The sequence below is a fragment of the Pan troglodytes genome, chromosome 2 (genome assembly GCF_028858775.2).
Source record: "Pan troglodytes isolate AG18354 chromosome 2, NHGRI_mPanTro3-v2.0_pri, whole genome shotgun sequence".
NCBI lineage: Eukaryota > Metazoa > Chordata > Mammalia > Primates > Hominidae > Pan > Pan troglodytes.
The window spans coordinates 190180153-190206010 of NC_086015.1; the positions used below are offsets into that span (position 1 = coordinate 190180153).

At 43.8% G+C, this 25858-nt stretch overlaps 1 protein-coding gene across 12 annotated transcripts in view; it reads left to right on the forward strand.

Annotated features, from left to right (window-relative positions):
• The window catches only part of ST6GAL1 (ST6 beta-galactoside alpha-2,6-sialyltransferase 1), a 148627-nt gene that overhangs the window by 73466 nt on the left and 49303 nt on the right, over positions 1-25858 (forward strand). Inside the window, exon 1 of one of the 12 annotated variants that reach the window (XM_009446930.5) lies at positions 18255-18468. The exons of 9 other annotated variants lie outside the window; for them this stretch is intronic. The gene's annotated coding sequence lies outside the window, so the exon portion shown is untranslated. Of the gene's footprint in view, positions 1-18254; positions 18469-20744; positions 21313-21912; positions 22014-25858 lie in introns of those variants that run through there. 2 more of the 12 variants (XM_063805254.1, XM_063805253.1) reach the window with 2 other exon arrangements.

Genomic DNA, 25858 nt, shown 5'->3' on the forward strand with positions numbered 1-25858 from the left:
TCTTTCGGTTGATCAACATGGTATATATCCTCCATTTATTTAGATCTTTTATTGCTCTCACTAGTGTTTTGTAGTTTTCAGTAAAAAGTCTTGCCTATCTTTAATTAAATTTGCTTCTTGGCATTGGATACTTTGCTACTGTAAATAGTAAATAAGATATATTTTCCAATGATTTGTGAAATTTGCTTTTGAAGAATTATAATGGAGAATTTTTAGGAGAAGGATAATTGAAAATCCGTCAGACAGCAGTGAAGTTTAGGAACTACCATTCTGGACATAACCATACATCATTAATAAAATATTCCTTACATCCCTATGCTACTTTATTATTGCCAAAACATTTTTTTTTCCTTTGGTCCTCATAAGAGTTCTTAGAAAGAGACAGAAGAGCTATTATTTCTACTTTCATACAAGGAAATGTGGCCTCAGGGATTGATGTGGTTTGAATATATGTCCCCACCAAATCTCATGTTGAAATGTAACCCCCAGTGCTGGAGGTGGGGCCTGCTGGGAGGTGTTTGGGTCATGGGGGTGGATCTTTCATGGCTTGGAGCTGTCCTCACAACAGTGAGTTCTCGTGAGATCTGGTTGTTTAAAAGTGTGTAGCACCTTCCCCACCACTGCCTCTTGCTTTTGCTTTCGCCATGTGATGTGCCTGCTTCTGCTTCACCTTCCACCATAACTAAAAGCTCCCTGAGGCCTCCCCAGCAAGTGAGCAGATGCTGGCACCATGCTTGTGCAGCCTGCAGAGCTGTGAGCCAATTAAATCTCCTTTCTCTGTAAATTACCCAGTCTCAGGTATTTATAGCAATGGAAGAACAGACTAACACAGGGAGACTATCTAAAAGTCCTATGACTAGCAAGTGGCAGAGCCAGCCCCAGAGCCCAGGACTTTTCCTAAGAGAGAGGTCCTGCTTCTGATACCAAAGTTTTTCTATAGAAAGATGGCCTTTTATAAGCATTACTGAGAAGATACCTCCAGGTGCCCAGGAAGAATCTCCTGCTTGTAGCCTCCATAGGCAGTGTAGGAGGAAGGGAAGAAAACAGCAGAGTGGACCAAGGTAGCAATATGTAATACACTAGAGTCGGGAGCGAGAATGATGTCCTGTTAGCTTATACGGCACTTTCGTGCTATTAAGAAAGGATGCCCTTTCAGCCAGGACCAGATGCCATTATGCAGTGAACAACTTGTACAGTCATATGTGACATCCCAGAGAGAAAACAACAAATACAGAAACCTTACTTATTCAGGAATTAATTATTGATGAGGAAGCTAAATTGGTGTTTCTTTCCTTTAGAGAAATTGATTGAAAATACTTCAAGATGATTCAAAGCTAAAAGAGAAGAAATCATCTTTCTTTCTTCTCCCTTTTACAACCTTTCTATCTTCTATCCTTTCTCTTTCTCCTCTTCTTCCTTTCATTACTCAGCACTTATTGAGTGCCAGGGCATGAAAATGCAGAGATAAATGAGGTGGCATCTCTCCCTAGGAGCTTCTAAGTCTTACAAACTTTTTTGACTGCCACCATCAATAAGAAGTACATTTTATGGTATTGCAGTTTTTTTTTTAGGTCTTTCTTTTTTAAGGTTTTTATATATTGAAACATTTATTAATGAAATGATGAGTTCAGGATTTGTTTCAAAATCTAGGGATATAGGCGTAAGTGGGGTATACACAAAACAGGACTGACCATGAGTTGATAATACTGAAACTGGTCATGGGTCTGTGGGGTTCATTATCTGTCATCCATGTTTCTTTTTCTTTTTCTTTTTCTTTTTTTTTTTTTTTGAGACGGAGTCTTTGCTCTTTTTCCCAGTCTGCAGTGCAGTGGCGCGATCTCGGCTCACTGCAAGCTCCGCCTCCTGGGTTCACGCCATTCTCTTGCCTCAGCCTCCCCAGTAGCTGGGACTACAGGTGCCCGCCACCATGCCTGGCTAACTTTTGTATTTTTTAGTAGAGATGGGGTTTCACCGTGTTAGCCAGGATGGTCTCGATCTCCTGACCTCGTGATCCGCCCACCTTGGCCTCCCAAAGTGCTGGGATTACAGGCATGAGCCACGGCGCCCGGCATCTGTCATCCATCTTTCTAATGATCTATTTGGGACAAAAGTTTCATGAAGCTCTACTTTCTCTTATTACATGCAGTGGATTCTGATATTTTAAAATCTTGTTTATTCTCTTTTTAAAAACCTGGTCCTTGTGCCCTAAATTGCTTTTGAGATCCACTGATGTAAAATAATACGTATTTTGAAAAACACTGGTGTATTGAGGGAGAGAGGGACCTATAAAATAATTGATTACTGTCAACCAGAAAGTGCTACTAGAATATGGCTAGAGGGCTGTGGGAGCACACAGAAGGGAAGGACTGACCAACAGGGTCCTGGGGAGTCTGGGAAAGCCCTTCAGTAACTTGCATGGAAGAGGAGACATAGGCATCTTTGACAAGATGGTGGGGGGATATCTGACCTTGAGGATGAGGGAAGTGGTGCAAGTGGGGTGAGCCAACCTGAGTTCAGTATGGCTGGAATGTGAGGGCTGTTGGGGAGTGGCAGGAAATGAGGTTACAGATAGCAGCAGCAGCAAAAGTCACTAGTCTTCTGGGACAGCCTGAGGAATTTATATTTTATCTGTGTTTCAGGGAACCATTGGAGGGTAAACTGAGAAATGACCCAGTTCCATTTGCCTCTTACAGAGATCATTCCGTCGGCTCCTTGTAGATAGACCAGTCTACCTCTGTGGTCTGATTTAGAACATAAAACCTAGACCCAAAGGAGAGCCAGTCTGGAAGCCAGATCTAACCTACCTCATGTAATTATGTCCCCACTCTGCCACATGACTTCTCAGATCTACACAGAACACAAATTGGGCTTTTTCAAGTATTTATCAAAACAAAAATTATGGTCACTTTCAGGACATAGGAAGAGGTGGAAATAGAGCCAATTCCCTGTGTGCTCCTTTCCCCTTTTCCCTGCATAGGGTTCTCTCATCTGTAGAGTTATGGCAACCTGTGAGAGATTCATAATAATCACCTACAGTGTGGCATTTTTCTAGGTGCTTTACAACTATTAACTCACTTAATCTTCATAATAATTCTATGTGGTAAGTATTATTATTAATTTCATAGATGAGGAAACTGAGGTAAAAAGAAGTAAGTGATTTGTCTAAGGTCACACATCTAGCAATTAGCAGAGCTGGAATTTTGGCAATCTGGCCCCAAAGTCCACTTTTAACCACCATTGCACTTCTTGATTAAGTTTGATTTCATTCCAGTCATCTCCTTAGACTCAGATGTTTGAACAAAGAGAATCGTGAAAAAAATTTGGCTTTAAGTTTTATTCTCAAGATTGCCAAATCCCTTTCTTCCCTAATGAGAAGAAGAGGAAAGTTTTCTAGCTGGGAGAAAAAGGATGGCTTCTTAGAAGGAGGTGGTATTTTAGTGGAGTTTTGAAACATGGATGAGAAGCAAATTGCTGAGAAGGATGAGTTGCTAGTACAGACAAGATGAAATAATCCAACCACAATCTCTACCAATGTTTACAACAGAAAACTGAATAGGATGCAAAAAACCACATGAAAACTCTGAAAAGTAATAGCAGGCAGGCAGAGTACTGGGTTCAAAACTTGAACAATGACTCACGATGAACATGGATTTGCAGAACAGTGTGGAAAGCTAAGGGTCCGAGATAACTCCATCTTTCTAACTCGAGGAAGCAGGGGGGAAAAAGCCACTGGAAGCCAGAGAGTGTGAGGAAATCCCTGAGAGGAGAAAGGTGGAAAAAGGGATCCACAAATTGGACTGACAAAAGTGCTGGGCACACTACAAGGTGTGCATGCATGGAACAGACCCAGGAGGCACAGAAGAGGTTTTGAGAATCTAACTATGATATTAACAACCACCCAAGTCCCAGACAAACTCTTGAATGGAGCATGTGACAGATTGACTCAAATGGCATACCAAAAGCTTTGAAAACTGATCTGACACTGGAGCTAACACTCATAAAAAGTGAGACAGTACTTTCAGTCTGAACCTAAGTGGATTAATTTCCTGGTAAAACAAACAAACAAACAAACAAACATTTTTCAGATGATTTTTAACAGGATTCAGAGTCTCACAACATATTTAAAAATCCAGGATACAATTCAAATTTACTCAATATCAAAACAACCTGGAAAATCTAAACAGTACTCAAAGGAAAAGACAATTCAATAGGCAGTAACACTGAAATGACTTAGATCGTGAAATTATTAGACAAATAACTAAGTAGGTATGACCATTCTCCACTCTTGAAATTAGAAAGTTCTTGAAATTAGGAAAGATAGAAGTTCTCAGCAGAGAAATAGAAACTGCAGAATAATCAGATAGAAATTTTAGACCTGAAAAGATGATATGGGCCCAGTAGCGGAATAAATATAACAGAGAAAAGAGTCAGTGAACTTGAAGGTAGATCAATAGAAAGTATACACAATGAAATATACATTATGAAACAAAAAAAAATTGGAGAAAAATGAAAAGCCTTTCATGGTACTGTGGGACAATGTCAAAAGGCTGAAACTTCTTGGTATTGGCATTCCATCTCAGAAGGTAAAAAGAAAAATACTGGTGCAGAAAGAAATATTTGGAGAAAGAGTGGCTGAAATAGTTTCAAATTTAAAGAAAAACGTATCTTCACAAATTGAAGAATCTCAGTAATTTCAAACAGGATACACTTAATGACAACTCCTCAGCCACCTCAGAAGAAAACTTCTAAAAACCAAGGATTAAAAAACATTAAGAGCATTAAAATATGACACATTATACATAAGAAAAGGGAAGGAAGAAAAGAGAAGAAAGGAAAGACTCAAGAAAGAGAGAAAGAAAGAAAAAAGAGAAAAGGAAAGGAAGGAAGGAAGGAAGAAACCTATTCGAATGACTGTCCATTTCTCATCCAAAACCATGGTGGCCAAAGACAAAGACAGTGAAACCCCATCTTTAGAATGCTGGAAGGAAAAAAAAACTATCCACCCAGAATTTTATATCCAGAAAAAATATTCTTTGGGAGTGAAAGCAAAATAGAGATATTTTCAGGTGATGGAAAACCAAGAGGCTTCATTTCCAGGAGCTCTCCTCTTAAAGAAATACTGATGGAAGTTTTTCAACCTGAAGGGAAGCTGTACTAGAGGAAAAGTTAAAACTTGAGGAACAAAAGAAGAGCGGGAGAAATAATAAATATCTAATACATTCCCCTTGATAAAAATACACACAAACATAAATCTCATGACATGGGTAACTACAAACTACTGGCGATATTTTAGATTTATTTCCTATAAGTCTTTTTTTTCTGTGAATATGTGTTTCTCTTTTTCTTTTTTGGTTTTTCTCTCTCTGTCTCTTCCTTTCCTGTGGACATTTCATAACATATTTAAATATTCCTTTTTGTTGGGATTTGAGGTTGTTTCAGGTTATGCATGGACTGAAGTGAAACTACAGTCTTTGGCAGCATTTCTGATAATTCTTTTTTGGAGATAGAATTACTGAATTAAAAGAAGACGGACATTTTTAATGCTTTGATTCTATTTGGGAAATTGCCCACCCTCCCTCCCTTCTTTTCTTCTTCGCTTCCTTACCTCGCCTCTTTCTTCCTCCCTTTTTTTTTCAACTAAGATTATGTAGTATATAGTTTTATAATATTCTTTATTTATTCACACTATATTGTGAGCATTTTCCTGTTTTGTTAAAAAGTCAATAATTAAAAAAACTTTTAAGTTTTTAAATTATTTTTAATGGTACTATGGTCGTATTTTTTTAAAGGTACGTAATTACATATTTATGGATGGAATGATATGTCTGGGATTTACTTAAAATACTTAGGGATAGGTGGCTATGAATAAAACATTATTGACCCTGAATTGATAATTGTTGATGCTAGGTAACGGATACGTGGTGGTTCATTATTACTACTTTCTATAGTTTTCTATATGAGTGCAATTTTTTATTTTAAAACTTTATCTGAGTGTGGTGGTGTGTGCCTGTAGTCCTAGCTACTTGGGAGGCTGAGGAGGGAGGATGGCCTGAGCCCAGGAGCTCAAGGCTGCAGTGAGCTATCACTGTGCCACTGTCCTCCAGCCTGGGTGACAGAGTGAGACCCAGTCTCTAAAAATAAGTAAGTGAATAAATGTTTTAAAAGTAAAAACTGTAAGAAATTTTTATGAATTTATTTTTAATTGTTCAATCGTAACCCATTGTGGCTGGGCATGGTGACTCACGGCTGTAATCCCAGCACTTTGGGAGGCTGAGGCGGGTGGATCATGAGGTCAGGAGTTCAAGACCAGCCTGGCCAAGATGCTGAAACCCCGTCTCTACTAAAAAATACAACAATTAGCCAGGCGTGGTGGTGGGCACCTGTAATCCCAGCTACTCAGGAGGCTGAGGCAGGAGAATCGCTTGAACCCGGGAGATGGAGGTTGCGGTGAGCCGAGATCACGCCACTGCACTCCAGCCTGGGCAACAGAGAGAGACTCTGCCTAAAAAAAGAAAAAATTATAACCCATTGTGTGGACATTTCATAACGTATTTAACTTGTCCTCTTTCAAGGAAGAGGACAAGTTAAATTGTCCTCTTGGGAATTGAGGTTATTTCAGGTTATGCATGGGCTGACATAAAACTGCAGTCTTTGCTTCTCTGAATACTTCTTTTTTTGAGATGGAATTACTGGGTTAAAAGAGAATGGTCATTTTTAATGCTTTGATATATTTAATCAAATTGTCCTTCAGAGAAGACGTTCCATGTTGTTTTTCCATGAGTTACTTAAAAGTGACCTTGTCAGCTCTATTGTAATTTTTTAGTCTATTAATTTGGTGGGGGAAAGTGTAATTATTTTAATTGAGTTTATTTCCAGTGACATTGAATCCCCAGCCTGTCACTGAATTGGTTCCCACCTGTTTAGGGAGGAGGCGGAGACAAGAGTAGAAGAAAAATGATTTATTTATTTTTTGAGCTGGAGTTGTCCAGGCTGGAGTGCAGTGGTGTAATGCCCAACCTTGTTTTTACTAACCCTGTTTTTAGACTCTCCCTTTTTCCTTTAATCATCTAGCCTTGTTTCCACCTGAATTGACTCTCCCTTAGCTAACAGAGCCAGACAGACTCCATCTTGGCTCTTTCACTGGCAGCCCCTTCCTCAAGGACTTAACTTGTGCAAGCTGACTCCCAGCACATCCAAGAATGCAATTAACTGATAAGATACTGTGGCGAGCAATATCTGCAATTCCCAGGAATTAGTCTGATTGATAACGCCCAAAGCCCCGCGTCTTCACCTTGTAATAGTCTTAAAGCCCCTGCACCTGGAACTGTTTACTTTCCTGTAACCATTTATCCTTTTAACTTTTTGACCTATTTTATTTCTGTAAAATTGTTTTAACTAGACCCCCCTCCCCTTTCTAAACCAAAGTATAAAAGAAAATCTAGCCCCTTCTTCGGGCCGAGAGAACTTTGAGCGTTAGCTGTCTCTTGGCCGCCGGCTAAATAAACAGACTCTTAATTCGTCTCAAAGTGTGGCGTTTTCTCTAACTCGGTCAAGTACAACAGTGTGACCTCTGCCTCCCAGGTTCAAGTGATTCGCTTGCCTCAGCCTCCTGAGTAGCTGGGATTACAGGCATATGCCACCATGCCCGGCAAATTTTTGTATTTTTGGTAGGGATAGGGTTTCACCATGTTGGCCAGGCTGGTCTCGAACTCCTGACCTCAAGTGATCCACCCACTTCGGCCTCCCAAAGTGCTGGGATTACAGGCGTGAGCCACCGTGCCCGGAGAAAAAGGATTTATTTTCTCTTCCTCATTCTTCACTTTGAAGATGAGAGGCAAACACAGACAGATCCCAGATTCAAATCCTGGCTCTACAACTTACTAGTTACTGATTTTGTACCTTTATTTTTCTGACCCTCAGATTTTTTACTGAAGAAATCAGTGCAATCATGAACTGTGAAGTAATAGACATTTATAGAGAAAATGCCTGGGGTGCAATGGTCATTCTGAAAATGGTAGCTTTTGTTGTCCTTGGGAAGCTGAGGCTCAGGATGTGAAACAACCTCCTGCTCTTTTTCAGAGGCGGCAAGGAGCTCAGAGCTGGGTTCCTTCACACAGGGAAGGCCCCTTGCAGGAACTGCTGCTGGTATCTGCGTCATTAATTCTTTACCTTTTATTCTTCCAGCCTCCCGGCTCCGCAGTCTTTCATTCCCTGCTGGGCATGAAGGCAGCTATCACAGGCCAGGAAATTCATGTTAGGGAATTGGGTCATCTTAGGGAACTAGTTCAAATTGCTAATGGTATTTATTTGATTCAGTGGAAATGCACCTTGCAGTACTTGATTCGGAGGACTGGGTTGAATTTCGGGAGGTTTGTTTGACATTGTCTCATCTTACTCTCTGGAGCAGGATTCAGACCTGGAACGCTATCTTCCCAGGGCAGCCTAGCCAAGCTGTGGTCTCTGCCTCAATTTATTGCCCTTTCCCCAGGCCTCACATCTTCCTCCCCACTCACTCTTTGCCCAGGCTCCGGTCATCTATGTTAGTCGTGCTCTTGCTACACATCTGCCACCTCTTTCAGAAGGTTGAGAGCAGCCAAAACAGAAACGGGAACTGTGGCTCTCAATAAATTGTCTGCTTGCAGACCAAGAGAGAAGCGGGAGTGCTTTGTCTGTATTTACTGCATTTTTTTTCATTTTTTTTTTTTCTTTTTTTGAGACAGGGTCCTGCTCTGTCTCCCAGGCTGGAGTGCAGTGGCACGATCTCGGCTCACTGCAAGCTCCACCCCCCAGGTTCAAGTGATTCTCCTGCCTCAGCCTCTTGAGTAGCTGGGATAACAGGCGTGCGCCACCATACCCAGCTCATTTTTATATTTTTAGTACACACGGGGTTTCAATATTGGTCAGGCTGGTCTTGAACTCCTGACCTTGTGATCCATCCACCTCAGCCTCCCAAAGTGCTGGGATTACAGGCAAGAGCCATCTCGCCCAGCCGCACTTTTTAAGGTTATTTGAACACTAAGCAATTAGTGCTTCTGGGCCCAGGCTCACAGATGAGGCCAGAAAACCCCACCACACTCTCTCAGTCCTGAGCAAGGGTGCTGCTGATCGGGCACAGAGCCATTTCTCCTGAAATCAAGACTGGGTGCCAGGCCGTAGGGCTGCCAGCCTGCCCGTGATTTCTCTCTGGGACCATCTCAGTGATTTCCTGTTTTCTTCCCCTGAGCACATTCAGTGCAAGAGGTCTAAGCATGAGGGTGGGAGGTGCAGTGAGTTTGGCCTGTTTTCCAAATGGAGGGGAAATCCAGGGAAGTCAGCAGGCTTCATTGTGAGTCGTCGGGTCTACCAGCGTTTCCTATGTCAGGCCGTGAGCACCTGCTCTGTGGAAATGAAAGCAAATCTTCTCCACCAGGCAGGGGCTGCAGAGGGCTGGCAGGGGTGAGGTGGAAGGGCTCAGGGAGAATTTAACAATGTTGTGTTTTCATCTTGATGATCACACAAAAATGATTCTGTACCAGTCACGAAGACTTCAATTCATAATGGAGGAGACCTTTAGCGTCTTAAGTGTTTCTTGAACACTGTTTCTTTTTCCTCTTTAAAATGGGAGCTGACTTAATCTGTAAGCCTTATTTCTTATGGCTCTATAGAAGTGATGAAATAACAGCACTGTCTGGAGAGACTTAAAATAACAAACATTTCCTCTGCACAGTTTAAAGCCTTCTCCCATCTATTACTTCCCCGGTGCTTTCCCATAACTCTGTGAAATAGGGACTATTAAGCCCTTTTTTCACATGAGGAAACAGAGACTCAGAGAAGATAAGTGACTTTTCTGAGGACACACAGTGATTTGGTTGGAGAGTTGGAGGACCTCACATCTGTGCCCGGGTTTCAGGCTTTTTCTATTAGTTCAGTCTTCACAGTGACACCCCCTTGACCCTGCCTCCCACGAGGGTCCCATGTTCCTATTCTCTTTGCTGTGGAGCAGTGTTTGAAATAGCTAATACTAAAAGTGGCAACTATTGTTTTGTTTTGTTTTTGTTTTTGAGACAGGGTCACCCTCTGTCACCCAGGCTGGAGTGCAATGATGCAATCTCGGCTCACTGCGACTTCCACCTCCTGGGTTCAAGCTATTCTCGTGCCTCAGCCTCCTGAGTAGCCGGGATTACAGATGTGCGCCACCACGCCTAATTTTTGTATTTTTAGTAGAGACGGGGTTTGACCATGTTGGCCAGGCTGGTCTCTGACTCCCGACCTCAGGTGATCCTCCCACCTTGGCCTCCCAACGTGCTGGGATTACAGGCATGAGCCACCGCACCCGGCCACAAATACTGGTTTTGTTGAGATGAACATCGAGGTCTCGTGTTTAGCCAAAGATAAATACTGATTCATGACACTCCCGAAACTTTCATCTCATCCTTGAAAATGAAGACTTTTCACACCCAACAGCGGTCAAGCCGGGCCTCAGCCTTCTGACCCTCCTCCCCTGCTTCCTGGCAGGTACAGGTTTGCCAGCTCCCATTTATTAAGCACCTGGCATGTGCCAGGCACTGCACAATCCTTACTTCTAACCCTCACTGCAGTCCTGTGAAGTAGGTGCTTTTGCACACATTTTACAGATGAGGAAACTGAGACCCCGACTGTCATGTAATTTGCCTAAAATTGCATGCTGATTAATAATAAAGCCGGGATCCAAATCTAGATTTGTCTGACTCCAAGTCTTGGTGCAAATGAAATTTAGCACCATTCCTCCCAACTGAGCCTTGTCTGAGGGTCTTTTGCCTTCTCAGTCTTGGTCTTTGGTCCCCTTTAGTTTTTTCTGGGCCCACTGTTTTGAGCTCCCAGTTACCAGCCTCTTGATTGAATTGATTGACCTGGATGGATGTGGTCAAAACAGGCAACTTCACAGCTCTGCCTTTCCCAGGCCAGCACTGGGGTGAGGTGTGGGGAGGGCAGGCAGCCCAGGGGCAGCTCTCTTCCTTCTTTGGGCCTGCTTCTTACATCTCCATCCTCCTAAGTCCACATTCTGTGCTTGGTCAGCATGCAGGAGTTGGGACTGTTTTGAGGACTTGCTTATGGGTTGTGGGGAGCGAAGGGCACTGGCATGATTGCAATACATTCCTGGGCAAGTCATCTGGCCTCTCCCATTTGCGGTTCCTTCATCTATAAAATGTTAACACAGTGTGTCAGAATGTTGGTGTTCTCGAGTGATTTTTCCTAAGATCTTTGCCAGTTCTCAAATCAACATCCTTATGGTCATTGTTGCCAGGATCTCATTTATTGTGTACAGTAGCCTAAGAGGAGGCATTTTGTTCTTGCTTCACACATGACAAAATCACACACATGCCACCAGAGCACATAATTCCCCCTTACACCGTAAATACAATCAAGCACACTTGAAAATCTAAGTGATTTCTTCCTTATTGATTCCACAAATAAAAGGCAGTAGGGATTTCTAAATTTGTTAAAGGAAATTCATCACTGAGTGTAAATTCTCCCTAACATGGACTAGCAATTTTGTTTCTCTGGGAGCCATAATTCACAAGCCAACAGGTATTTCTGTCACTTCCTAATACATGGAGGGTACAGCATCCCCTGCACACTGGGTTCCAGCCTGAGTGTGAACTCTCTTGCGTACGAAGGGACTGGCCCCTGTGAGCTTCTTACTGCACGCACTTCATAATTACTCCTTAGCAGACTTAGGCTGTTTCATGTCTAGGACCTTCGGAGTTATTCTCAAAAGTAAAAATCCCAAATGTTGATTCTGTAAATACCAAGGGTCAACTATAATATTAGCAATGATCCAGGGCTGCTGGAGGATTCAATGAGATAAAATGCTAAGTGTCCAGCATCCTAAGTGTGCTCTGGGCTTGGGACCTTGCTCATTCACTGAAAATCACTGAAATTCCAGGGTTAGGTGGGCATGGCTTTGGCTGAAAGAGTCACAGGTCAAACAAGATGATCATCTTAGTACAGGCTTTAAGAGTGCAGTCTTTCCTGGGTGCAGCAGCTCACGCCTATAATCCCAGCACTTTGGGAGGCCGAGGTGGGTGGACTGGTTGAGCCCAGGGGGTTCAAGACCAGCCTGGGCAATGTGATGAAACCTGTTTCTACAAAAAATTACAAAAATTAGATGGGTGTCGTGGTGTGTGCCTGGAGTCCCAGCTACTTGGGAGGCTGAGGTGGGAGGATTGGTGGAGGCTGGGAGGTTGAGGCTGCAGTGAGCTGTGATTGAGCCACTGCATTCCAGCCTGGGTGACACAGTGACAACTTGTCTCAGGAAAAAAAATAAAAATAAATAAAAGAGTACAGTCTTGGATTCAGACAGTTCTGGATTCAAACCTTGGCCCTGCCATTTACTAGCAGAAGTCCTTTAACTTCTTTGAGATTCAGGTTTCTTATCTGTGAGATGGAAAGGATAACACGGTACCGGCTTTGGAGGACTGTGGTGAGATTGAATGAGCTGTCGGATGTCCAGACCTGGCACAGTGCCTGGCACGTGGGAACCCCCTAGGAGGCAATCACAGTCACTTTTCATCCTTCCTTTCTTTCTGTACAGAGCCACAGACCCAGCAGGTGCTTCATGCTTGTTGATGATTTCAGTTCCTGTCTAAAACCATTTTCTTGTTTACAAAATAATCATCTTCCACCCCAACACACACCACAAGCCCCCGCGGTGGATGCCAGCCAGACATTCTATTCATCAAGCGCCACTTGCCTATCCTGTGCTTGGCAGTGCTAAAAAGGAGACAGAGAAGGGATATAATCTTATTTTTCTGACTGGAAGAATAAGATTCCCACACGCAGCACCTGGAGAAGAGTGCGGGAGTGCAGGAGAGTGTGTGTGCATGTCAGGAGTGTGAGTGGAAGTCGACACTGGTGGAGGACTTCTCACTGCAGGATCTGAGAAGCTTCCTCCAGGGACATGGGCTGGAGCTGGGGCTGCCTTTGGGGACCTAAAGTGAAGGGAAAGAGTAATGCGGGAGGCAGTTCGAGGTTGAGATGAACCATTGAGTGATGACTTCTGTGGATCTGTCCCCCAAAGAAAAATGTCCAAACGTTGGTCAACATGCTCCATTAAGCACCCAGAAAGTGCAGATATAAAATGTTCTTCAGGTGTGGTAAGGAGGAAGCAAATGTGAAAACCCCCAGAGAACCAGCCCCTGCCTCCCAGGAGGCAATGATGTGGGCCAAGAGCAGAAGTTGAGTTCTGGCCTTCGCCTGGGATTGCTCAGAGGGTAGCAGCCCCTTTGCCCAAGAGATTGAGCTGCAGCTGTGTTGCTGCCTATTCATTTGGTGACCACAGACAAGACAAGATCACCACGTGGGGAGGAGAGAGAAGTGAAAGGCCCACCTCAATGCAAGGGTGATTAGCTCTTTCTCCAGCAGTACTGACTCACTTTGGCCTACTAATCAATGTGAATTCTTCATAACAGGCGATCCCCTTTGAGTCCAGGAGGACAGAGTTGATGACAGTGTAGCCTGAAATTCCTGGGGCCCTGGATTGAAGCTGTGGCCCTGCCATTTCCTCAGTAACTCTGAGCTGTTATTGGGCAACAGACTTCCTAGGTTGTGGAGGAGGCTGGGTTAACTGGGGACTTTAAATGCTTGAGCCGTGTGTTGACTCATTAACTATGTCTACCCTAGGCTGAACTGGTGTTGCCCTTCCCTTCCCAGGAAAGGCCTGGCCTCTCTCCCATTCTGCCCAAGGCCACCCTCTGTGAACTTTTACATTCTTCCAAACTATTTTGATGTTTATTGGTCTGGATCCGTTAGATCAGAAGCTACTGAGGATAATATCAGGCATCTATATTTTAAAAATGCTTCCTGGGTGATATTAATGCCCAGGTAAGATAGAGCAACAATGTTCTAAGTGGTTCCCTTCACCTACACCACTCACCTTCATGGCTGTGAGATTAGGGGTGGGAGGGCAGGGGAGGGTTACACCAAGGGCCTTGAAGCTCGCAGGACAGACTTGAACAACCTTTTTCTCCTCCATGTTCCCTTCCCCTTTTTCTTTGTAGGGGGTCCATTTGGCCTTGGACGGGTTCTAGCAATGACGTCAGTTTGTTAAGACGAGCGAGGTAAACAGTTGTTGCCTTGGTGACTTTAAGGAGAGGTAGTTGCACTTCAGTGATTCTGGCAATTAGAAAATGTCAAGGAACACTGGCTCAGACTTCCTCCTGCCCAGATTGATAACACGAAAACCACGATGGACATGGTTGGAAAGAACGGCCGCCTGGCGCGATCCCCAGCCCTGGAATTCCTGGAGGACATGATATTTAAGAAGACATTAGTAGACATTGTCCTCACTAAAGACAGAGTTAAAGTGGAGTTTGAATCATCAGACCCACGTTAGTAGGATTTCAGAGGAAATCCTTATCTTTGGTATTTCAGTAGAAATCGTTCCTGTTTTGTTGCCATTTGGTTCTCCTTTGCAACTTAGCATGTGAGAATTCCGGGCAGCCTGATTCCTTGCCCATCTTTGACAGCTCTGCTGCTGTGTCCCGGGGGAGGCAGGTTTCCGACATAACTGCTACTCTGCCTTTGCCTGGTGAGTGCTGAGATGGAGAGGCAGGCTGGTATCTGTTTGATCTGATACTCCAGGAAAATCGTAATTTTACATTGTTTTTCTCCTGATTTCTAAACACATGAAACCAGATTCTTCTGGAGAAACATAGAGTGCCTTAATTTTGCCTAGTTAGGGGCTGTTGGGGGTGGTTTTTCTAAGCACCCTTCTGTGTCTAGCCAACCAGTAGAACCTGATTTTTGGGAGGTGAATGAGCCAGGGTTCTCTAGAGGGACAAAACTAATAGGATAGATGTATTTATAAAGGGGAGTTTATTAAGGAGTATTGACTCACACGGTCATGGAACTATGTGAGGTCCAACATAGTCCATCTGCAGGTTGAGGAGCAGGAAAGCCAGTCCGAGTCCCACAGCTGAAGAACTTGGAGTCTGACGTTCGAGGGCAGGAAGCATCCAGCACAGGAGAAAGATGTAGGCTGGAAGGCTAAGCAAGTCTAGTCTATTCACATTCTTCTGCCTGCTTTTTATTCTGGCTACACTGGCAGCAGATTAGATGGTGCCCACCCAGATTAAGGGTGGGTCTGTCTTCCCCAGCCCACTGACTCAAATGTTAATCTCCTTTGGCAACACCCTCACAGACAAACCCAGGATCAATACTTTGCATCCTTCAATCCAATCAAGTTGACACTCCGTATTAGCCATCACAGGGGTATGCTAAGCAAGAATTGTGTCTATGGCTGTAATCACAAAGTTATGATTATTGGAGTAAGCTCCACAAACCAGAGTCCCTTGTCCAGGGCCTCCAGAGATCCACCAGACACTTGAGTATCTTGAAAAGCCAGATGGGAGAAGCACGTTCACCACAGCAAACCTGCGCAGCCAAGAAAATCAAGTTTCTTTGTTTTATGCTAAACTTTTATCAACTGACTGTGGTAGTCGTGGCAATCTCATGCCATTCAGAACCTCTGATTGGCAACAGTATCTTTGTTCATTTGATAACAAATAACTCAAATTTTAAATTAAAGTTAGTCGACAACATCTTTCAAAATCTTGGAATCATGTCAGGGGAAACAAAATACAAGAGATATGATTTGATGTGAAAGAATTTAGGACCTCTTGGCTTTGATTAAATTAGGGTGTGCTTCTGTTATTTCACTGGGATTGTGAAATGTTGGGATGAGGAGATATGAAAAATCTATAGCTGAATATTCTGTTGATGGTTTTAAACCATAGAAATAAATATTCAGGAAGTCTCTACTGAGTAGCTCTATAGGGTAATGCTAGCTGCTAGAGCAAATAAACTCACGTCTTAACCATCTTGGCCCAGAAGTGATGTATGTTATTTTTGCTCACATTTCTTTGCCAATAACTAGTAAAATGATCCCATCTATATGCTGTGTTTGTGTGTGTTTGTGTGTGTGTAAAATGCAATCCCTCTCTGGACAGTAATTTACAGCAATAACTATATGGCAGAAGGAGCAAACTTCTTGTGGGGCAGCCAGCTATCCCTGATATGAGGAAAGAGAAAGAAGGGTCAGCATTAAGTGGCAGCTCAGGTGGCACACATTAAGAATCCAAGATCTTAGAGAAATGGGAGTCCTTCATGGGAGAGGGTTTCTGGCGGCCAGGACACATGGAGCCCCTCTCGGAGGCACTATGCCACCCTCTGGGGGCAACAGGGTGTCAAGCACTCTAAGTCTAAGAACAGAAAGTTTAGGTTCTAAGGTCCAGATGAGGGTGAGGTTTGTGCACTAAAGATTAAGGAGATGAAGATCAGGGCAGAGTAAATAGGTGTCACCAGAAGGTCAATACAGTGATTAGCAACTGTAGTTGATGTGATAAAGCAGAGAGGCTCGCAGAAGCCCTTGGAAGGGCCTGAGTAGAGGGACATAGGATGAAGAGCACTACCGGTTTGTTGGTTGGAATAATCTGGTCAGCCGGGCGTGGTGGCTTATGCCTGTAATCCCAGCACTTTGACAGGCTGAGGCGGGTGGATCACGAGGTCAGGAATTCAACACCAGCCTGGCCAAGATGGTGAAACCACGTCTCTACTAAAAACACAAAAATTAGCCGGGCGTGGTGGCGGGTGCCTGTAATCCCAGCTACTCGGGAGGCTGAGGCAGAGAATTGCTTGAACCTGGGAGGTGGAGGTTGCAGTGAGCCAAGATCGCGCTGCTTCACTCCAGCCTGGTAACAGAGCGAGACTCTGTCTCGAAAACAAACAAACAAACAAACAGAAAACAAAAAACGAATAATCTGGCCACACCCTGGTTTCACCATTTACAGTGACATCTTGAGCAAATGACTTAAACTCTCTGAGTTTCAATTTCTTAATTTAAAAAAGAGGATTGTTAATACCCCACCCCCCAGGGTGGTGGTAAGAATTAAATTTGGTAACATCTATAAGACCTGCTGTTTATTACAGTTGATTCTTAAGGCAGCATCCGGTGATGCCTTTGAAACATACATCGGCAAAGTCTTAATCAGATGAAAGCCAAAACCCCTACACCTGTGTAAGGCGCCACATTATCTGGCTGCCCCTGTGTAGGTATTTTGCTGTTCCCTCTACTTGCAACCCTCTTTTCTCAGAAATCTGCATGGTAGCCTCCTTCATCTCTGTTAACAGAAAAACCAAATTCTGTAAAATATTTTCAGGAAGTTTATCCTGAGGCAATATGAGTTACTGTAGCTTAGAGAAAACACAAACCCAAGAAGCCTTGAGTGAGTGGCCCTGAGGCAGTCGGGCCACAGTGTGGTTTTATACATTTTAGGGAGACAGGCATTACAGGCAAGGATATCTGGAAATCAGTACATGGAAGGTAACTGGTAGTTCTGTCCAAAAAATGTGAGACATCTCAAAGTGGGGGAGGGGGTGCGGTGTTAGGATATATGTATTGGTGTTTTTTTTCGTTTGTTTTTTTTGAGATGGAGTCTCGCTCTGTCACCCAGGCTGGAGTGCAATGGCGTGATCTCTGCCCACTGAGCCTCCGCCTCCTGGGTTCAAGTGATTCTCCTGCCTCAGCCTCCTGAGTAGCTGGGATTACAAGAGCATACCACCACGCCCAGCTAATTTTTGTATTTTTAGTAGAGATGGGATTTCACCATGTTGGCCAGGATGGTCTCGATCTCCTGACCTCGTGATCCACCTGCCTCGACATCCCAAAGTGCTGGGAATACAGGCGTGAGCCACCATGCCTGGACTATGTATTGGTTTCCATGCATGTTTCGTGGCACATAGCCCCATAGCCCTTGCTACAATCTTGCTAGAATGTTGGGCTTTTTAGACTTCAGGGACAGGCCCTAAGAAACAGTCTCTCTCCTGCCGTCCTTTCACCTGCCCCAAGGCAAGATTTTTATGTTTTCTGGCCTGACTGTGGGCCTTACAACCCTCCCATGAGGCCAGGCATAGTGGCTCATGCCTGTAATCCCAGCACTTTGGGAGGCCGAGGTGGGTGGATCACCTGAAGTCAGGAGTTCGAGACCAGCCTGACCAACATGGTGAAACCCCGTCTCTACTAAAAATAGAAAAATTAGCCGGGTGTGATGGTGGGCGCCTGTAATACCAGCTACTCGGGAGGCTGAGGCAGGAAGAATTGCTTGAACCCAGGAGGCAGAGGTTGCAGTGAATCAAGATCATGCTACTGCACTCCAACCTGGGCGACAGAGCGAGACTCTGTCTCAAAAAAAAAAACAAAAAAAAAAACCTTCCCATGAGAGGTTCCTACCCTATGCCCTGGGGGAAGAAATGCTGACGTCAGGGAAGCTTCTGTAAAAACCCAAGAGGACAGGGTTGGGTGAACTTTCTGATAGCTTAATAGGAGGAGGTTCCTGTAGGGCTGCACAACCAGGGAGGGCGTGGAAGCTCTGCATCCCTTCTCCCATACCTTGCTGTACGCATCTCTTCATCTGTATCCTCTGCAGCATCCTTGATGATAAACCAGTAAATGTAAGTAGGGTGTTTCCCTGAGTTCTGTGAGCCGCTCCAGCAAATTAATTGAACCTACGGAGAGGGGAACCCCAACTTCTTTCTGGTTGGTCAGAAAGAAGTTCTGGAGGCCTGGACTTGTGACTGGTGGAGGGGGGATGTCTTGGACACTAAGCCCTCAATCTGTAGGATCTGACGCTATTTCCAGGTAGATAGTGTTGGAACTGAATTAGAGGACACCAAGCTGGTGTCGCTGCTTGGTGTTGGGGTGGGACCCCCACACATATGGTCACATAAGTCATCTTCTGTGTTGATTGTTGTGGTGTGAGAGCAGAGGAAAGATGGCTACAGAGAGTTTTCCCTACACAGGGACTTGGGGGGTAGAGGGTTAGGGGAGGGCTGAGGGCCTTACAAGTCTTAAGTGCGTTTTAGGGATTCTTTAGCTAACAGTAGCTGAGAGAGCCAAGTTATTGTCTAGTGACTTGAAGTCAGTAGGGAGGAATGCCTGAGTAAGATAAGGAGGTTGTGGGGGCCAAGGTCCTTGGGTGGGTGGTTGGAGCCTCATAGATAGCAGCCCTCTGGGTGAATAGATAGTGATTGTCTCTTCTCAGACCTTTGGGTGTCTGACTCTCAGTTAATCTCTCCTAGATCTGGGAAAGGCCTAGCAAGGGAAGAGACATTAATATTGATTCTCTGGAGATGCACGTTTCCCCCACCAAAGATGGCTTTGCAGTCCGAAGGCTGTCTGGCAGCCTTTTCCAAATATGTCAAAGAAATGTATTTTGGGGCAAAATATTTTAATTTCCTTCAGAGTCTGCTGTCTGTCATGTGATACTATACCAGAGTCAGGTTGGAAAGTAAGCCACATTTTACTGGGTTAATTAAAAAACCCATTTAATGAGACTGTATTGTTTGTAGGGTATGACTTAATCTTTGCCTTTTATGGCCTTAGGTATTGTGTATAGTTTGGTATCTTATTGTCATAAAGGGTCTGTTTGGTCAGTCTTATAATCTCTATTTTACCTTAATGCTGGTCACTTGTGCCTAAACCCCAAAAGGGAGGGGTATGATGAGGGTGTAACCTCCTTTCTGTCATGGCTGGGAATTCAGTTTTTCAGGTTTCTCTGGGGTGCCCATGGCCAAAAAGGAGTCCATTCAGTTGGTTAGTGGGGGGCTTAGGATTTTATTTTTGGTTTACACCTCCTTCCAACCCTTGCTCAAATGTCTTCTTTTCAGTGAGGCTTTCTCTGATCATCTGATTTAAATCTCCACCTCACCCACTCCAAGCTGTCCCTATTTCTCTTACCTACTCTAATTGTCTGCATATCAGTTATCTCCTTGCAAAGCACCACGGATTTATGTTGTTTGACTCTTTATTTATCCTCACTATAAGGTGAGTGCTGGAGGGGTTCGGGATTTCTGGCTGGTTTCTCTACTGCTGTGTCTGCAGTCTGGTTCACAGTAGGCAATCAGCATTTGCTGAAAGAATGAACCTATCGCTTGGAACCAACCCAAATGTCCAACAATGATAGACTGGATTAAGAAAATGTGCACATATACACCATGGAATACTATGTAGCCATGAAAAATGATGAGTTCACGTCCTTTGTAGGGACATGGATGAAGCTGGAAACTATCATTCTCAGCAAACTATGGCAAGGACAAAAAGCCAAACACCGCATGTTCTCACTCATAGGTGGGAATTGAACAGTGAGAACACCTGGACACAGGAAGGGGAACATCACACACCGGGGACTGTTGTGGGGTGGGGGGAGCGGGGAGGGATAGCATTAGGAGATATACCTAATGCTAAATGACGAGTTAATGGGTGCAGCACACCAACATGGCACATGTATACATATGTAACAAACCTGCACGTTGTGCACATGTACCCTAAAACTTAAAGTATAATAATAATTAAAAAAAAAAAAGAATGAACCTATCGCATGAGTATTGGTGTAAGTTTTCTTACAGGCCCCGGGGCCACCACAAAGTAGAAGAACTCAACCTTCCCTATTCATTTCCTCACCTCCAACTCCCTTAGACTACCAGGACTTAGATCCTTTTGGGTATATATATATATATGTTTTATATATATACATATATACATGTTTTGCTTGTTTGTTTGTTTTTTGAGACAAAGTCTCGCTGTGTTGCCCAGGATGGAGTACAGTGGCATGATCTCTGCTCACTGCAATCTCCGCCTCCCAGGTTCAAGTGATTCTCCTGCCTCAGCCTCCTGAGTAGCTGGGACTACAGGCGCATGCCGCCACGCCTGGCTAATTTTTTGTATTTTTAGTAGAGACGGGGTTTCACCGTGTTAGCCAGGATGGTCTTGATCTTCTGACCTCGTGATCTGCCCGCCTTGGCCTCCCAAAGTGCTGGGATTACAGGCATGAGCCACTGCGCCCAGCCTAAATGTTTTATATATATATACACCCACACATATACTCTCTATATATACACATACACATATATACACATATATATGTGTATATATATATATATAGAGAGAGAGAGAGAGAGAGAGTATATGTGTATATATTTTAACAAAAAAAACCTGGGAGAACCATTGAATTTGAAACCACCAAATCTCAACAAGCCTTGAAATCTAACACTCAGTTTAAGGAAACACAGAGCAGAGAGGAGAACATTAAACAACACCCTGAGGAAGCCGTGAGCCAGGCTGAGAACATAAGCCACTCCACAGGAGAAATGACTTCATTTTTTCAACAAATATATGCCATGGAAAAGAAGAAGTAAGGGAGCGAGGAACTATTCTAGATAAGAGAGAATTGAAAATGGCACATCATCCAGTCATCCAAACAAAATGTCCCGTCCTTGTTTGGATCCTCTTTTGAGCAGGTTAGTGTAAAAGACATTATTGAGAGAATTGGTAAAAATTTAAAGGTGGGTTGGATATTGGGTGATATTGGCATTGTGATCACATTGAATTATTATTTATATTCATATATTCTCTGGCAGAACCTGGTGCGTGTGTGTATGTGTCTCTGTGTGTGTGTGTCTCACAGTGTAGAGAATCTGAGGGTCTACGTTCTCAATTCTCCCAGGGGTGGTACAGTTCTCTCCCGGGTGGTACGATTCTCCCAGGGGTGGTACAATTCCCCCAGGGGTGGTACGATTCTGCCAGGGGTGGTACGTAGGTAATTCTCGATGCCATGGGAGTTAGTTGATGCATTGCATACAATGGAGGTCTTAGGACATTAAGGCTTAATTTTTTGTTGGATCCGCAGTTGGGAAGAGCTGGTAGCAGGAAACTGATACAAAGTCTGGCGTTTGCTTTAAATTACTCCAGGAAAAATCGAAGCAGCGTAGTAAAGATTAGGAGGTGAGACAGTTCCTCTTTCTGAGGAGATGGCGGGCCCATTTTCTTCTTTGTCTGCCTCTCTGTAGCATAGGGGTGTGGTGTAGTGTAGGGATGTGGAGGAAAGAGTGGGTGGCTATGTTGCTGGGGAGGGGTGAAGTGTTTTTTCCACTCTCTATATAGGCCCTTCCTGCGCTCTCCTCTGCTTAACGCTGATTTACCAAGCGGAGTGCATTGTGTGGTGAGCATGTGGGAGATGCCTCCTGGGGCTGGGGTGTGTAGTGGGGAGTGGGCATTATACAGAAAGGGAATTCATGGGGCACGAAAGGCCTACTTTTTGCCAGGCACCTGTCAAATAGGAAGGCAGATATTTCTACGAATACATGTCTGTCTGTCTGTGCGTGGGGTGCAAGGGTGAAGACAGTAGCAAATGGCTCATGATTTCCCTTTGCCGTGGCTGTGTCAATCTGGAGTTCAGAGCTCTCCTAATCAGTTCCGAGTGGTTGGCTCTGGTCAGGGACCGCAGCCTGACCTCATGGTGGGGACACAACACCCCCCAACAAAGTTCTGTTCTCCAGACTCTTAGAAAACCTCTGGGGAAATGTACTCAGGGAAATGTTCTGAGGACTTCATTATCAGTGCTGCCTGGCTGGGAAAAGATGTAATCTCTGGTAAGAGACCCTTGGCAGGAGTGAAAGCCCTTTATGTTCAGGGCTTTGCTCTGGGCAGGATCTCCCCCTCCCCACCATGAGCCGTGCAGGTGGGCCTGTCCTCAGGTAAACACTTGCCAACAGTCACAGCCTCTCAGGCACTGCGCGCCCCTCATGGCTTCCTTTCTTTCACTGTCTTCTCAGATTCACCAGCTACAAGTCGGTTTCTTGTTGCATATCATGCTTCTGACCTTTGCTGCGCTTTTGAGCAAAATAGTGACTTGTCAGAAATGTTTTGACAAATGATTAATGTTTTGACCCCTGTTGATTCCCGCTTGATAGAGCTCAGTGGGTAGGAGCTGGGGTGGTAGAGCCAGACAGCCTGGGCAGGCTCCTCTGGGGACTCTGTGAAGCACATGGTGATAACAGTCCTCGCCTTGGGCACTGTTGTTGCTGCAGGAATTAAATGAGCTTCACCAAATTACAGGACCTTTACTGCCTGTAAATTACTTAGCACATAGTAAAAGCTCATTAATTATTAGCTAAAATAAAGTGATAAAAATCTATCATTAAATTGTCAGCACAGCCCTGCAGAGGCAACCTTTTAAGTATTGTTATCCTTCGCAGATGAAGACACAAGGTTCACAGAAACTGACTAATTGGCCTAAGATAACTTACAGTACAAAAGCCAGGATTTCAATCTAGCTTTTTGAGACTAGAGCCTGAGTGAACTGTTTCTCCAAAGCCAAGGCTTCTCAAACTATTGGTGGTGAAGAACCAAATTTTTTTCCCAATTCCTCTCACATCAGTAGTTTCGTAAAATACAATAAAAATGGGGCCAGATGCGGTGGCTCACGCCTGTAATCCCAGCACTTTGGGAGGCCGAGGCGGGTGGATCATGAGGTCAGGAGATCGAGCCCATCCTGGCTAACACGGTGAAATGGCATCTCTACTAAAAACACAGAAACAAAATTAGCCGGGCATGGTGGCGGGCACCTGTAGTCCCAGCTACTGGGGAGGCTGAGGCGGGAGAATGGAGTGAACCCTGGAGGCAGAGCTTGCAGTGAGCTGAGATCTCACCACTGCACTCCAGCCTGGGCGACAGAGGGAGACTCTGTCTCCAAAAAAAAAAATAAATAAATAAATAATAAAAAATAAAATAAACAAATAAATAAAAAAGCATGGATTCCAGAATCATGAAATGAGTAAAAGGACATTTGAAATACAAGCCCCATTTAAAAAAGTATTGATCTAACAGGCATAAAATTACTCTTTAAAATTACTGTAAAAGTCACTTACACTCCATTTCTGTACTTTTCTCATCTTGCATCTTGAAAAGCTTTCTCAGCCTAGCACTTCTCTGCAGATCTCACTTTCAGTAGCACTGTTCTCAGCGACCTGTTTCTCACCACTTGCCTGAGAATTAATTACCTGGGGTGCTTATTAAATGCAGATTTCCAACTTCCCCCCAATATTCCCCCAACCTCCCAGACTACTTGAATCAGAATGATTGAGATAGAATTCAGGAACCCGCATTTTAACAAGTGATTTTAATAATTTGGGTGTGCTCTAAGTCTGAGAATCACTGTGCTCCTCAGTGTTGCCTCCTCTCTACAGATAACAGATAAGAGGGTAAATAGTGAAGTGAGTGCAGTGTTTTATTCCAGCCCCCCTTCTTGCCCCGTCTTCTTTTCTCAAAAAAAATTTTCAAAGGCTTCCTTTCTGTAGAAGCTCACTGACAGAACCTACTTTCCGGACTCAGTGCACTTCAACAAACAGGTATTGAGCTCAAACTGCAGGGGGCTGGGTAGGTGGAGAGCTGACCGCAAGATGCTCACAAGCAGTAGAGGGTGAGTATAGGTAGAGAAAGGGCAGGTCTAGGGCATTTCTGTGCATAAAGTGGGGCAGAAGAGAAGGAGCCAGCAACGAGACCAGTAAGGCATTACCGGTAAGGCAGAGAAAAACCAGGAGAAGTATAGGTTTTGGAAGCTAGGTGAAGAATATGCATCAAGGAAGAGGAAGTTATGGACTGCTGATGAGCTGAATAAGATGAAGACTGAACATTGACCATTTGGTTAGCAATGTGGAGATCGTGGAGGTCCTTGTGACTCTGACAAGATCAGGTTCATGGAGTTGGGGAGGCCTGGTTGGAGTGGGTTCAAGTGAGAGTGGGAAGATAGCTATTGCAAACAAGACTATGGACAGTCTTTCAAGTTTTACTGTAAAGGAAAGAGAAATAAGGCATTTTAAAGAAGAGAAATGAGGTCAAGAGGTTTAGGGTCAGGGCAGGGAAGTGGAGTTTATTTAGAACTCATGCAATAAATGACTCGATATATGACTTCTCTAAAGTCATATATCTTTTAGTTAATTCCTTGAGTAAAACAGAAACAATTGTCTATCGTGACTTTTTTCTTCAAGCTCTTTAAAACTCTCCCCACTCCCAAACTATATCATTGTCTAAGAAGAAAGGAGTTTGAAAATCAGTCTTGTTACATAGCTTAATTTGAATACATCCAAAAAATGACATTGCATTATTTTCATATTTGCTGAATCTATTTTTTGGCTGGAGTATTTTAAAGTAGATTTTTAAAGTAGATTTCATCTCTTACTACTTCACATGCATAGGACTTTTTCTTTATATAACCACAATACTTTTATACACCTAACAAAATTAACAATAATTTCTTAATACCATATAATAACCAATCTATGTTCCAATATCCCCATTTGTCCCCAAGGTGAATCAAACCAAGATTCAGACAAGGTGTACATATTACATATTATTTTATCTGCGAAGCCATTTGTTTTTATTCCCATTTACTTGTTGATGAAACCAGTTCAGTTGTCCCATGGGAAGTCCTACCTTCTGGATTTGTCTGATAATTTTCCTTTGGCGCTATTTGACTTGTTCTTCTTTCTTCTGTATTTCCTAAAAACTGGAATTGTGTATGACAGCTTGATAATATACAGATTAAACATTTTGGGCAAGAATTTTTCATAGGTGGTTAGCAGGGTGTGGTGGTGCATGCCTGTGATCCCAGCTACTCGGGAGGCTGAGGCAGGAGAATCGCTTGAACCTGGGAGGTGGAGGTTGTGGTGAACAGAGATTGTGCCACTGTGTACTCCAGCCTGGGTGACAAAGCAAGACCTTGTCTCTAAAAAAAAAAAAAAAAAAAAAGAATTTTTCATAGGTGCTTCATGTCACATCACATCAGAAGGCACACACTATCTAGATGTCTCACTGTTAATGATGCTAAAAGACTGATCAGGGTCAGGTCATGGCTGCTTGACTCATGAGAGGTGTTTTGATTTTGCTTTTTTAAGAGCAGCAGCGTGTCTATATGTTGATGGGAGTAATCTTTGAGAGAGGGATACTTATCAATTAAACAAAGGGGTGAGGTTTTCTAGAACAACTTTCTTAAGTAAACAATAATGT